General features: G+C 38.2%; 1 pseudogene; it reads left to right on the top strand.

Moving 5' to 3' along the window:
• Positions 1–4,723: 4,723 nt before the first annotated feature.
• Positions 4,724–5,824, top strand: LOC127157957 (uncharacterized; annotated as a pseudogene).
• Positions 5,825–11,684: the final 5,860 nt, after the last annotated feature.

The raw sequence follows: 11,684 nt of genomic DNA, 5'->3' as shown, positions 1-11,684 counted from the left end.
AAAAGTATCATAGGTTCCAAAAAAAAAAAACAAAACAAATATATGTATGTATATATATATATATGTGTGTGTGTGTGTGTGTGTGTGTGTGTATGTATTAAGCAGCACAACTGTTTCTATTCTAAAATTGATAATAAATCAGCATATTACAATGATTTATAAAGGATCATGTGACACTGGAGTAATGAAAAGACTAGAGTAATGATGCTGAAAATTCAGGAATAAATTACATTTTAAAGTGTATTAAAATAGACAAAAAAAATATATTTTAAATTGCAATAATATTTCACAACATTACTTTTTTTTTATTTTTCAATTAATTTTCTGTATTTTTGATCAATTAAATGCAGCTTTGATTAACAGAAGAGACTTATTTAATAAAAAAACATAAAAAAAAAATCGTACTAATCCCAAACTATTGAACGGCAATGTAGATAATAAAAGAATATAATAAAAGGAAAAAGGAGATCTTGGTATGTGTGTATGTCTTACATTTCAGAAATTCCACTGAAAATCCTTCACTTTGCAAAGAAGAGTGCAACTTGAGTTCACTTCAACCTGTTTCTTCTGTACCATTTGCCCTGTTGTTTTAAATGGCACTTTTCCTTTCGACTTCTTAGTTCCTCTTTAATATCTACAAATCAGTCTGGAAACAAACAATATGTAATTCACATTAGTTTTAGCTTTTGAGATATCTGAATCATTCTCCCTTAAAAATCGTCTCTCTTCTGGAGTTGAGAAACATCTTCTAACATATCTACATGTAAAATTCAGGTATTCAAATTCTTAGAATGCAACCATTACCTTTGAATGAACTCCAAATCTCTGTCTGTCTCCTCCTGGTAAGGTTACTCCGGAGTGAATATATGCTGCCAACAGGCCAGACAGGAAGATGGGCTGGATTAACTCATTCTTTAAACCAAAATTAGGAAAAAGCATTACAATATAATCTTAGCAAGTTACCAAAGGTTGAGACACTTTAATACACTACTGCAGAAAAATTAAAAGTGAAATAAATCACTTACCGCAGTTGTGAATTGTACTTACTGCTGCTCCCGAATGTCGACCGTTGAAGAAAATCCCACCTCTGTAGATTTAAAATTTACAGCAATATGCTGTACTTTTGCATCAAACCACCACGTGATCCACGTGATCAGATTATGTTTTAAGCATTTCTTGTTAAAGATATTGTTTTTTTTTTTGTTTTTTTTCACCTAGTGTTTTTTAATTGCAGGTGATTGTTATTTATTATATAAAGACTGCCCAGTTAGCAAATTTCCTTTGGCTTGGATCTGGCCCAAAACCACCCCTAAAGTGTGGCCCAGATTAGTTTTTGTTTGGCAGCCCAAAATTGGCCCATATGTTTTTAGCCATAACTCCACCTATCATGAGCCAAAAAATAAATTTTTATGTGGCCCATATATGGGCCTTATGTTTCATTTTAGTAAGGGTGAGTTTTGTTAAGACCTCACTGCCCTAATGTGGCCCACATGCAGCTGACTGTATATGTAAAATTCATATTTACTAAGGAAAGGAAAGGGCGTGACGTGTGACCAAGTATGGTGACCCATACTCGGAATTTGTGCTCTGCATTTAACCCATCCAAGTGCACACACACAGTACTCACCTCATTCATGGTGGAGGGTGGAGAGAGTGCTGGTTAATCACTTGAACCCGCAACCTTTCAGTTACAAGCCCGACTCCCTAACCATTAGGCCACGGCTGCCCCCAAAGAGAGTAAATGAGAGTAGTGCCCCCACTAGAGTGTAAATCACACACTCAACAACAAAAATGCAAATAAAATAATTTACTTTTGTGGGTGCAGGTTAGTGCAGGTTAAATGCGCTTAACAGTTACTCAGTATTGAGTTAGAAAAGTTCTTATAAATATGTTAGAATTTAATATCTAACTTGATTAACTGCCGAGATTCGATTTTAGTTGAGCGATGGAGCACAGAGTCAGGATCCTGGACCATTGAAATGACCACACACAGAAAAGGTGTAATTCACTCAAAGGCACTTTATTAAAGAAAAGACACTAATATTTATATGGTAAAATAGGGAAGTGAAAGATCCACATCACTCCCTTCCGGAAACACCCTAGTACATCATGTCTTATGATTCTCTAGGCTAGACTTATGTCATGTCTACTTTTCAGGTTAGTATGAGAAGGGCACAGGAGGTCAGGATTATTACAATCTCACAAAATATATAACACATATTTAACATTACAATTTACTGTATTAATTTTATTTTAAGAATATAAAACAAACACAATTAATATTCAAACCAAAAATTATGAAATGGACAAATTTGAGTTGGAATCAATTTTTAAGAATATTCAACACCTATACATTTAGCATAAAAAAATTACATTAAATGGACAAAAAAACTTGTTGAGAAGAGAAAAGTTGCTTGAAAGTGTGTTGGTGTTAGTAATGCTGCAAACTGTCTAATGGGGGTCAGCAACGCACTGTTGTTTATTCATTCTCTCTTTCCTCCCACCATCTCGGTCTCCAGACAGGTACAGCCACTTTATTAAGGTAATTTCATTGTCTTTATCTGAAGTAGTACAACCTGAAAGGTAGACCTGCAGGATTACACTAAAAATCAAAATGCTCAACAGTGTGGGGTAACCAAATAGATGTAATCTGGATTATATAATCAAGTTGTTTCCTTTTCAAATACATTTTCAAACTATACTTACATTTTACTTATTACATATTATTCACACAATGGCAACAAATTATTCATGATTATCTCATAAATTATTTTTTTATCTTTAAAATTGTCTTTCCTACTGCTAATATAAAGTCTTCAAGTTTTGTGGACATTCACACAAACACCATTTACTGGGCTATACTTACCTCCTGGGCATACAGCATTTGACTTGAAATACAAAAAGTATTTTCTCAACATTGCATCAAGTACTGATGAATGGCGGTGTTATGGCTCTGGTTTGGTTCAGTTCTGGCTAAAAACATATGGGCCAATTTTGGGCCGGCGAACAAATACTAATCTGGGCCACACTTTATCTGTAGATTACGGCCAGATCTGGGCCAAAGGAAATTTGCTAACTGGGACATCTATAGAAAGCTTGACATGTCTACTTTTAAATGAAGTAAGCCTCTCGAAAACAAATACCCTGTGTTAAAGTAATCTGTATGAAACCATTGCCATGAACTCGACGCTTTTCTCAATGAAACAAATAGCTAAACCTCTAATAACTACAAATGCTGACACATAAACATGAGTAGTTACATAAAATTACTTTAAAATGCCAAAATATTGTCGTAGCAACCGAGGTGTGGCCTGCCAGACATCAGCCAAAAAGATGTGTTTTCTAAGTGTAATCCAAATGTTAGCCAGAAGTCGATGTTTACCAGTGTCACCAGCTAAACCTTACTTGGTTCTAATGTGTTTGTTGTTGTCTGGACCATATACCTCAAAAGGAGCTGTGAACCAAGCAATAATTTCCCGCAAATTCTAAACTTATGGCAAAACATATATGGTAACAATCTGGTCCATATCTGTTCAGCCATGCCATATCTAAGCCATATGTGCCAGCTATCGGCCACAGTTGGCCCAAATGTTCTTGCTATCTGGGTGTTTGTTTCATTTATATTTTGTGTAAAAGTCTATCTAATGCCGAAACACTCGTTAAAAATAAAACAGCTGACTATATTTATATTAAAAGATATATTATCATTAACAACTAGAATAATTTAAGATGTGTCATCTATCTTACCTGATTATGATACTAAACTTACCTTGAATTGAACCTTGTCAGTAAGTGAAACAAACTGATTAATTTGTAATTAGGTCAAATGGACACCAGCTTAGTCAGGCTGGGAGACCAACTAAAACCAGCTACTTCCAGCTAAAACCAGGCTAGCCAGGCTGGGAGACCAGCTAAAATCGGCTAATTCCAGCTTCTTCCAGCTTAACAAGCTAAAACCAGCCTGGCCAGGTTGGGAGACCAGCTAAAACCAGCTACTTCCAGGTAAAACCAGCTACTTCCATCTTAACCAGCTAAAACCAGCCTGGCCAGGCTGGGAGACCAGCTAAAACCAGCTACTTCCAGCTACTTCCAACTTAACTAGCTAAAACCAGCCTGGCCAATCTGGGAGACCAGCTAAAACCAGCTAATTCCAGCTACTTCCATCTTAACAAGCTAAAACCAGCCTGGCCAGGCTGGGAGACCAGCTGAAACCAGTTACTTCCAGCTTAACCAGCTAAAACCAGCCTGGCCAGGCTGGGAAACCAGCTAAAACCAGCTACTTCCAGCTAAAACCAGCCTGGCCAAGCTGGGAGACCAGCTGAAACCAGCTACTTCCAGCTTAACCAGCTAAAACCAGCCTGGCCAGGTTGGGAGACCAGCTAAAACCAGCTACTTCCAGCTAAAACCAGCCTGGCCAAGCTGGGAGACCAGCTAAAACCAGCTACTTCCAGCTACTTCCAACTTAACCAGCTAAAACCAGCCTGGCCAGGCTGGGAGACCAGCTAAAACCAGCTAATTCCATCTTAACAAGCTAAAACCAGCCTGGCCAGGCTGGGAGACCAGCTAAAACCAGCTACTTCCAGCTTAAACCACACTGTGAACACATTTTTCTCAAAAAAAAAAAATGTAATTTTACGGAAAATAACTGTGATTTTTTTCAGGTTGTTTTCTTTTATTTTGAATTGGAGTCAAAACTCTGTAAAACTATCTCTAAATTAAAATCTTGGCTGTCGACCCAAAGGTGGCTCAGGCAGGAGTGTTGGTGAGGACAGGGAGGAAATGGAACGCCCAAGCCGCTGTGCTGGATGCACAGGCTCGATTGAGGCACAAAGAGCTTGTGGGAGTGGTGGCCCGAGGCAGAGCAGGCTTGGGGATGTTCCCAGCACTCTCCCGATATAGGCAGTGTAAGGGGAAAGAGAAACGCAGCTGTATATATGAAGAGGTCAGAGCTGCTGTGGAGGAAAAAAGGATGAGCAGAGCAGCTGGAATGGGGCAACAGGGGGCCTGGACCAGGTAGGAGCAGGCCATGGACCGCAAGGTCACCTGGACGGAGCTCTGCCAAAGTGAGCCGCACCGCATAACATTCCTGATTCGGGCAGTGTATGACGTCCTGCCTAGCCCAGCAAACCTCTGTATGTGGGGAAAAGCAGACACACCAACTTTCCATTTGTGCCCAGCTCGTGGAACGCTGGAGCACATTCTGAGCTCCTGTCCAACAGCGCTCGGCCAGGGTCGTTATACTTGGTGTCACAACCAGTTGCTGAAATCTATTGCAGACACCATCATCAAAGAGATCAGCAAAGGCGGCCGAGGGAGCAATACCACTCGCTCAATTGCATTTGTTAGGGCAGGAGAACAGCCAAAAGCAGGGAGGAAGGTACCAGCAGGGATCCTGGCATCAGCCAAGGACTGGAAACATTCTGTGGATTTGGAGAAACAGCTAAAATTCCCCCTGCACATCGTCAGAACAACGATGAGGCCAGATATTATTCTGGTCTCAGAGAGTACCAATAATATAATTATCATGGAGCTGACTGTGCCATGGGGGGACCGCTTGGGAGAAGCCCACGAAAGAAAGATGACCAAATATGAACATCTGGTCGCAGACTGCCGAGCTCAGGGTTGGAAGGCGAGTTGCATGCCTATCGAGGTTGGCTGCAGAGGGTTTGTGGGGCGTTCTCTCCACAAAGCCTTTACTGCGCTGGGCATTGCAGGAACAACAAGGAGCAGGGCCATCAAGAATACCACCGATGCAGCCGAGAAAGCCTTGAGATGGCTCTGGATCCGTAGAGGAGCACCATGGGGGCAAGCGAGTGCTACCTGAACACAAGTCGCGGTCTGATCAGCCGTGGCTGGGTCGCCTGGCCGAGGGTGTCTGATGTTGAAAGACCCGAAACACCCGAGGACCGCGGGTTACATCACTGATGATGTGTTCAGGTGCATCTAAAGATGTGTTTTAAGAACTAAGTATTATGACATTAATGACAAATTACAGTAATTCACATTTTTTATACCAAAAAACTGCTGTATTTTTTTACAGTATGTTTTCTGTTTTCTTAAATTGCAAACAAATAATGTAAAATTACAAAAAATAAATCTGTAATTAATACAATAACAAATCCGTTAGATGATAAAACGATCAAATGACTGGCAGTAAAGTAAAATCTCCTTATTTAAATAAGCTGACAAACACTGTTATTTTACAGCTATTTCCTGAATTTAATGATCAAGCACCTTGACTGTAAAACAAAAGGCAAAAAACAGTCAAATGACTGGCAGCACAGGGTGCCAAACAAAAACCTTCAAATTAAAGTCAAATCTCGTTATATAAATACGATAACAACACTGTTAATTTACAGGTATTTCCTAAATTACTACAAACAAACACCTTCACTGTGAAATTAACTCATTAACTAATTAATTACTTAAACGTCACATGACTGACAGCAACAGAACATGAAACACTAACAGATCTCTCTAGATCTCAGCATCTTCACTTATTACCAACCAGTCTGACTTTATTTCTTTCATACTAAACTTCTTATTGAGAATTTATGTTGATGTTTATGTTAATGTTTTTATTGAAAATAAAGTTTGAAGTCACAATTATGGAGATAAGCATTTGCTTTAGTTGGGCTCTTGACCTTTGACTTTATAAACTCAGATTCTTGGTTACTGTATCTATGTGTTTTTAAGGCGCATTTATTATAGCAAAAACAGGTTATTCATGGGTTGCAGTTTATTAATCATAGTAACCTGACTCACTGAGCAAATGAAGAATCTTGTTGTTGAATATATTAGCTTTAAGTTTTGCAATTTTTTCAGCAGGTTGGGACTGTCCTTACCCATTATACAGTGTGATAAATCCTGGTGCGTTGGTCCATTGGATCGGTTTGCTTTCTCACTACAACCAAACCGCTTCAGTGTTCATTTGAAAGTGTACAGAGACCACCTCTTCTTTGGTCTGCTTTTGGTGCGCACTCTAGTATGAATATTACATTCACACCTGCCCAAACGAACCACACCAAGAGGGAAAATGAACTCTAGCGCGAATCAACCGAACTAAATGAGGCAGGTGTGAAAACACCCTTATTTGTAAATGACTAACACTGTGTCTACACCAGACATGACAGTTGTCATGGCGTGACAGTTAAAGTCTGTCTACACTAGATGCGACCAAGCGACCGTTGAAAATCATTTAAAGGGGTCATCGGATGCAAAACTCACTTTTACAAGTTGTTTGAATGTAAATGTGTGTTGACAGTGTGTGTACACAACCACCCTATAATGATAAAAATTCACCCAGTGGTATTTTTTTCATCTTTATAAGTAATATGCCTTTTTTCAAATCAGGTCATTCTCAGTGTGTTGTTGGTGTGACGTCATACTGATCAAGGCCGCTGCCACGATAGTTGATTGACATGACAGTCTTACCTTAAACCCGCCCTAAATGAGCCGAGTGAGCTCTGAGAACAGTCTGACCACCATTATTGTTTTGACTCCGGTGCAGGGGAAGAGAAGAATGTTTCCGATTGAGCGACTGAGCTGTTGTTGGATGCAGTAATGCATATAACACTCATCATTTACTCCCGACCTGCAGAGGATTAACATTACTTTTGTTTTTGAAGGAAATGCACCCAGTAACCTACATAAATGCATCTATGTTCATGCAAATCATTCATAATGTACTTTCACCTACAGCAGAAGTGAGTATATGGGTTTTTTATGTATCTTGACAATTCACCTTTCTTAATAATGTGCTCGTTAGCAAGTTTTGCGGCTAAAGTAAGCATTACTGATCGTCACCCCATAGAGGAGAGGGACGGGGTGGCAGAGCTCATTAGCATTTAAAGGAACATGCAACAGAATGGCTCACTCTAAAATGGGCTGATTTTAACATGGTACAATGGGTGTCTTTACACTACCACTGAGAAATTTTAACCAAAGTATGTATAGACTTCTCATTAAAGGAGAAGTCCACTTCCAGAATAACAATTTACAAATAATTTACTCACCCTCTTGTCATCCACGATGTTAATGTCTTTCTTTATTCAGTCGTAAAGAAATTATGTTTTTTGAGAAAGACATTTCAGCATTTTTCCCCATATAATGGACTGCTATGGTGCCCCGATTTTGAACTTACAAAATGCAGTGTAAATGCAGCTTCAAACGATCCCAAATGCGGCTGTAAACGATCCCAGCCGAGGAAGAAGGGTCTTATTTAGTAAAATGATCGTTTATTTTCATAAAAATTATACAATTTATATACTTTTAAATGCCAAACGCTTGTCTCGTCTTACTCTGCCTGGACTGTTTTTGTTCTGGTTCATGTCAGTTAGGGTATGTCGAAAAACTCCCATCTCATGTTCTCCCTCTGCTTCAAAATCGCCCTATATCTCTGTTTTATGTTTTTTTGTTAAGGCTGTTTGATCTTATTTGCATGTTCACTTTGCATAGACTGGATCAGAACTTCTGCAGCGATGTAGGATGATTTTGAAATTATTTTTGTAGTTGAAATCGCGGGCACACATACAGCAAATTCTGAGAGAAATAAAACAAGGAAGTTATTTAAATGCAAAAACTGAAAAACCACAATTCACAAGAACGTATTGAACCGTGGATGTCGTACCGAACGGTTCGATATTATATTGAGTATTGTGACATCAGTTAGGGCCCACCTGTTGGCAAGTGTAACCCCACATGAAACCCATGTGGGCAATTGGCATGGGGCCATTATGAAACCCACAGACAATCCCACTTTTTCAGCCCATGTCAAAACCACATGGGCCCCACATATAAATGTTAGCTGGGTTAAAGCTGGGGCCCAGATGGGTCTTGCACATGTTGCCCAGTTGGGTCCCACCAAGTGACAAGTGCAATCCCATATGGAATCCATGTGGGCAGTTAACATGGGGCCATTATGGAACCTGCGGGGCCCATTTTTCAGCTCAGTTCATACCCATATGGGCCCCACATACAAATGTTGGCTGGGAAACTTAATCTGTAGCGATGGTGAGAAAACTTCAGCTTCATCCTGAATATCTAATTTACAAGCTCAGACAGAATAAATATGCTTATTGTAAAAGTGTATTGTATTACCATGTGTGTGTGTGTGTAATACAGGATTGACTCCTGATTCATGATGCCTGACCTTTTGTATGTACGTCACATGTTATAGTTGTTAAAGTTAACATCAACCAGCTTTCCCAACACACTTGACTTCCGTTAATTCCATTATCATTTGATTTTATCCATCAGGAATTGATTATAAAATGTAAGTGACACTTTGTTTTCATATGACTTTTTTACAAGCAACATGAATGTTAACTTGTCTAACCAGTTTGGTCTTTGCTATTTTTGACCAATAATGCATTATTGGCAATATGAACCAAACCCCTTTGCACTCACACTGTCATTTGTAAGCAATATTTTATTTTAGTGTGAGTCTCCTGCTGTAATATGTCATGCTCTTATGTTTGTGTTTCCTTTTTAACAGTGGTGGACAGTAACAAAGTAGTTGTACTTCGTTACTATACTTAAGTACATTTTTTAAGTATCTGTACTTTACTGGAGTAGTTTTATTTTTAGTAACTTTCACTTTTACTTCACTACATTCCATAGCGTAATATAGTACTTTTTACTTAACTACTTTTCATAAAACATATCGTTACAATATATCACGTGATCTGACTCAGGAACAAACTGATTCTTTTCAATGAAAAAAATTAAAATAACACAGATTAAATAACATAACTCATGCACGTTCATATTCCCCGCTGATTTGACATTAGCAGTTTTACTAAAATGCTATGCATTTAGCCCTACATGACGTCTGTTTTTATATTGTTTATCAACAGTATAATTTTTTATATTGCTTGGAACAACTAGCCGAGTAGACAGATATGAATGTTTATTCAAAACCATAATGAAAATAAGTAAATATTGTTAGCTGATGCTAACTGTCTTGCTAATAAGCTTGCTGGTGCTAAGTTGAGGTAATTTTTAGATATGTCCTAATATTTTTATTTAACCACCAAGATAGATTACATCTGTGGGAAAAAGAAAGGATGTGATGTTCAGAACATGGTAACTACAGTAATTATTAAACTAGGAAGTGATGGGGGCATTTGGCCAGGGGCGTTTTTACACCACAGACAAAGTTTGAGAGGAAAAAAATTATATATAATTATATTTTCCTTAAAATGTTCTTGCTAACTTCAGGCGTTATTCTCGTGTCATATATATCTGTGACATTCTGCAAAACAACAAGCTTTAAAACACTTTTTTCTTACTGGTGAAAATTAGATGGTACCTGAAGGAAATCAAATCTGATTTCCTTCAGGTACATCGTAGTGTAAGCTTCACAGTGAACATTACTACATCCCTCTCGTCAACATAGTCCATATCAACAACAAAAAATATAGTGGTTATTTTGGGAAAATCCCAGGTATTTTGAGCTGTAGGATTATAAAAAAAATATGTGGTAATATAAAGTTAAATTAAGTACCTTATATACAACTGCAAAATAAATATATCAGTACTTCCTTACTTAAGTACATAAAAAAGTGGGTACCTTTGTACACTCGGAAAAAGGAGCCCAACATGCACATCTGGCCCAGCTCTGGGCCAAGCAAGCAGTTACACTCGGCCCAAGTGCAGCAAAGAATTACGGCCCTTGAGTGGCCCAGATCCGGACTACAGACATGAGCCACACATGAGCCATAACTGGCCCAAATCTCAGCCAAATAGTAACTTATAACCAGCCCTGAACTGGCCAGAACAAGTTTTAATAGTGCTACCCAATCTCAGCCTTCAGTAAACTACACAGAGGCCAGTCTATAATCAGAAACCCCAAAACTGAGCCATGCCTAAAGGTGTAACTGTGTGTTTTACTGCCTATTGATGGATCCATGGCTTTTTATGGCTCAGTTTTAGGGTTTCTGGTTAAAGACTGGTCTCTGTGTGGTTTCCTGAAGGCTGAGATTGGGTCCCAGATAGCAAGAGAGCAGGTGAAAACTATTGAATCAATGTTAAAAATAGTTGGTTTATCAATGTTAATGGCATTAAATCAATTAATGTTAAAAAAAATGTTGACATTTCAACAAACCACCATTACTGTGATCAGTGATTGGTTTAGTTGGGTTCTTGATTCTTGCCTTTTGTTAAGTCAATTCTTTTTTCTGTGCTACAATAGTATTATGTTGTTAAAAAGAGCTGTTTTGAAGTTGATTTGATCATTTTTTGTGATGGTGTTAAGTTGCAATCAAGTTCAGAAATAATGCTAAATAATAGATCATTTTTCATTACTGATGATTCTGTATCACAAATGTAAAAAAAAAAAAAAAAACTGTGTCAAACCAAAGAAAGACTTAGACATCAACACTCAACTTACAAACCTCAACAATGGTGACAATCATCAGACTAATTCAGATAAACAGATCAACTGCAATGCATGCTGGGAATCATGAATGAGTTTTTACTCTGTTGATACCCAGCATGCATTTCTGCATAAAATTTTCTTTTGCTGATTGTCACCATTGTTGAGTTTCATATGCTGATTCTTGATGTCTAATTGATTCAGCAACTTAATCTTAGACCATTGTCTGAAATTTCTCAAAACCACTGTTCTCTGTTTTAACTCTAAACACATACTCAGCTCATAATATCCTTACAATGTCACTACA

The sequence above is a fragment of the Labeo rohita genome, unplaced genomic scaffold (genome assembly GCF_022985175.1).
Source record: "Labeo rohita strain BAU-BD-2019 unplaced genomic scaffold, IGBB_LRoh.1.0 scaffold_128, whole genome shotgun sequence".
NCBI classification, from domain to species: Eukaryota; Metazoa; Chordata; class Actinopteri; order Cypriniformes; family Cyprinidae; genus Labeo; species Labeo rohita.
This window is presented reverse-complemented; position numbering and strand designations above follow the sequence as displayed.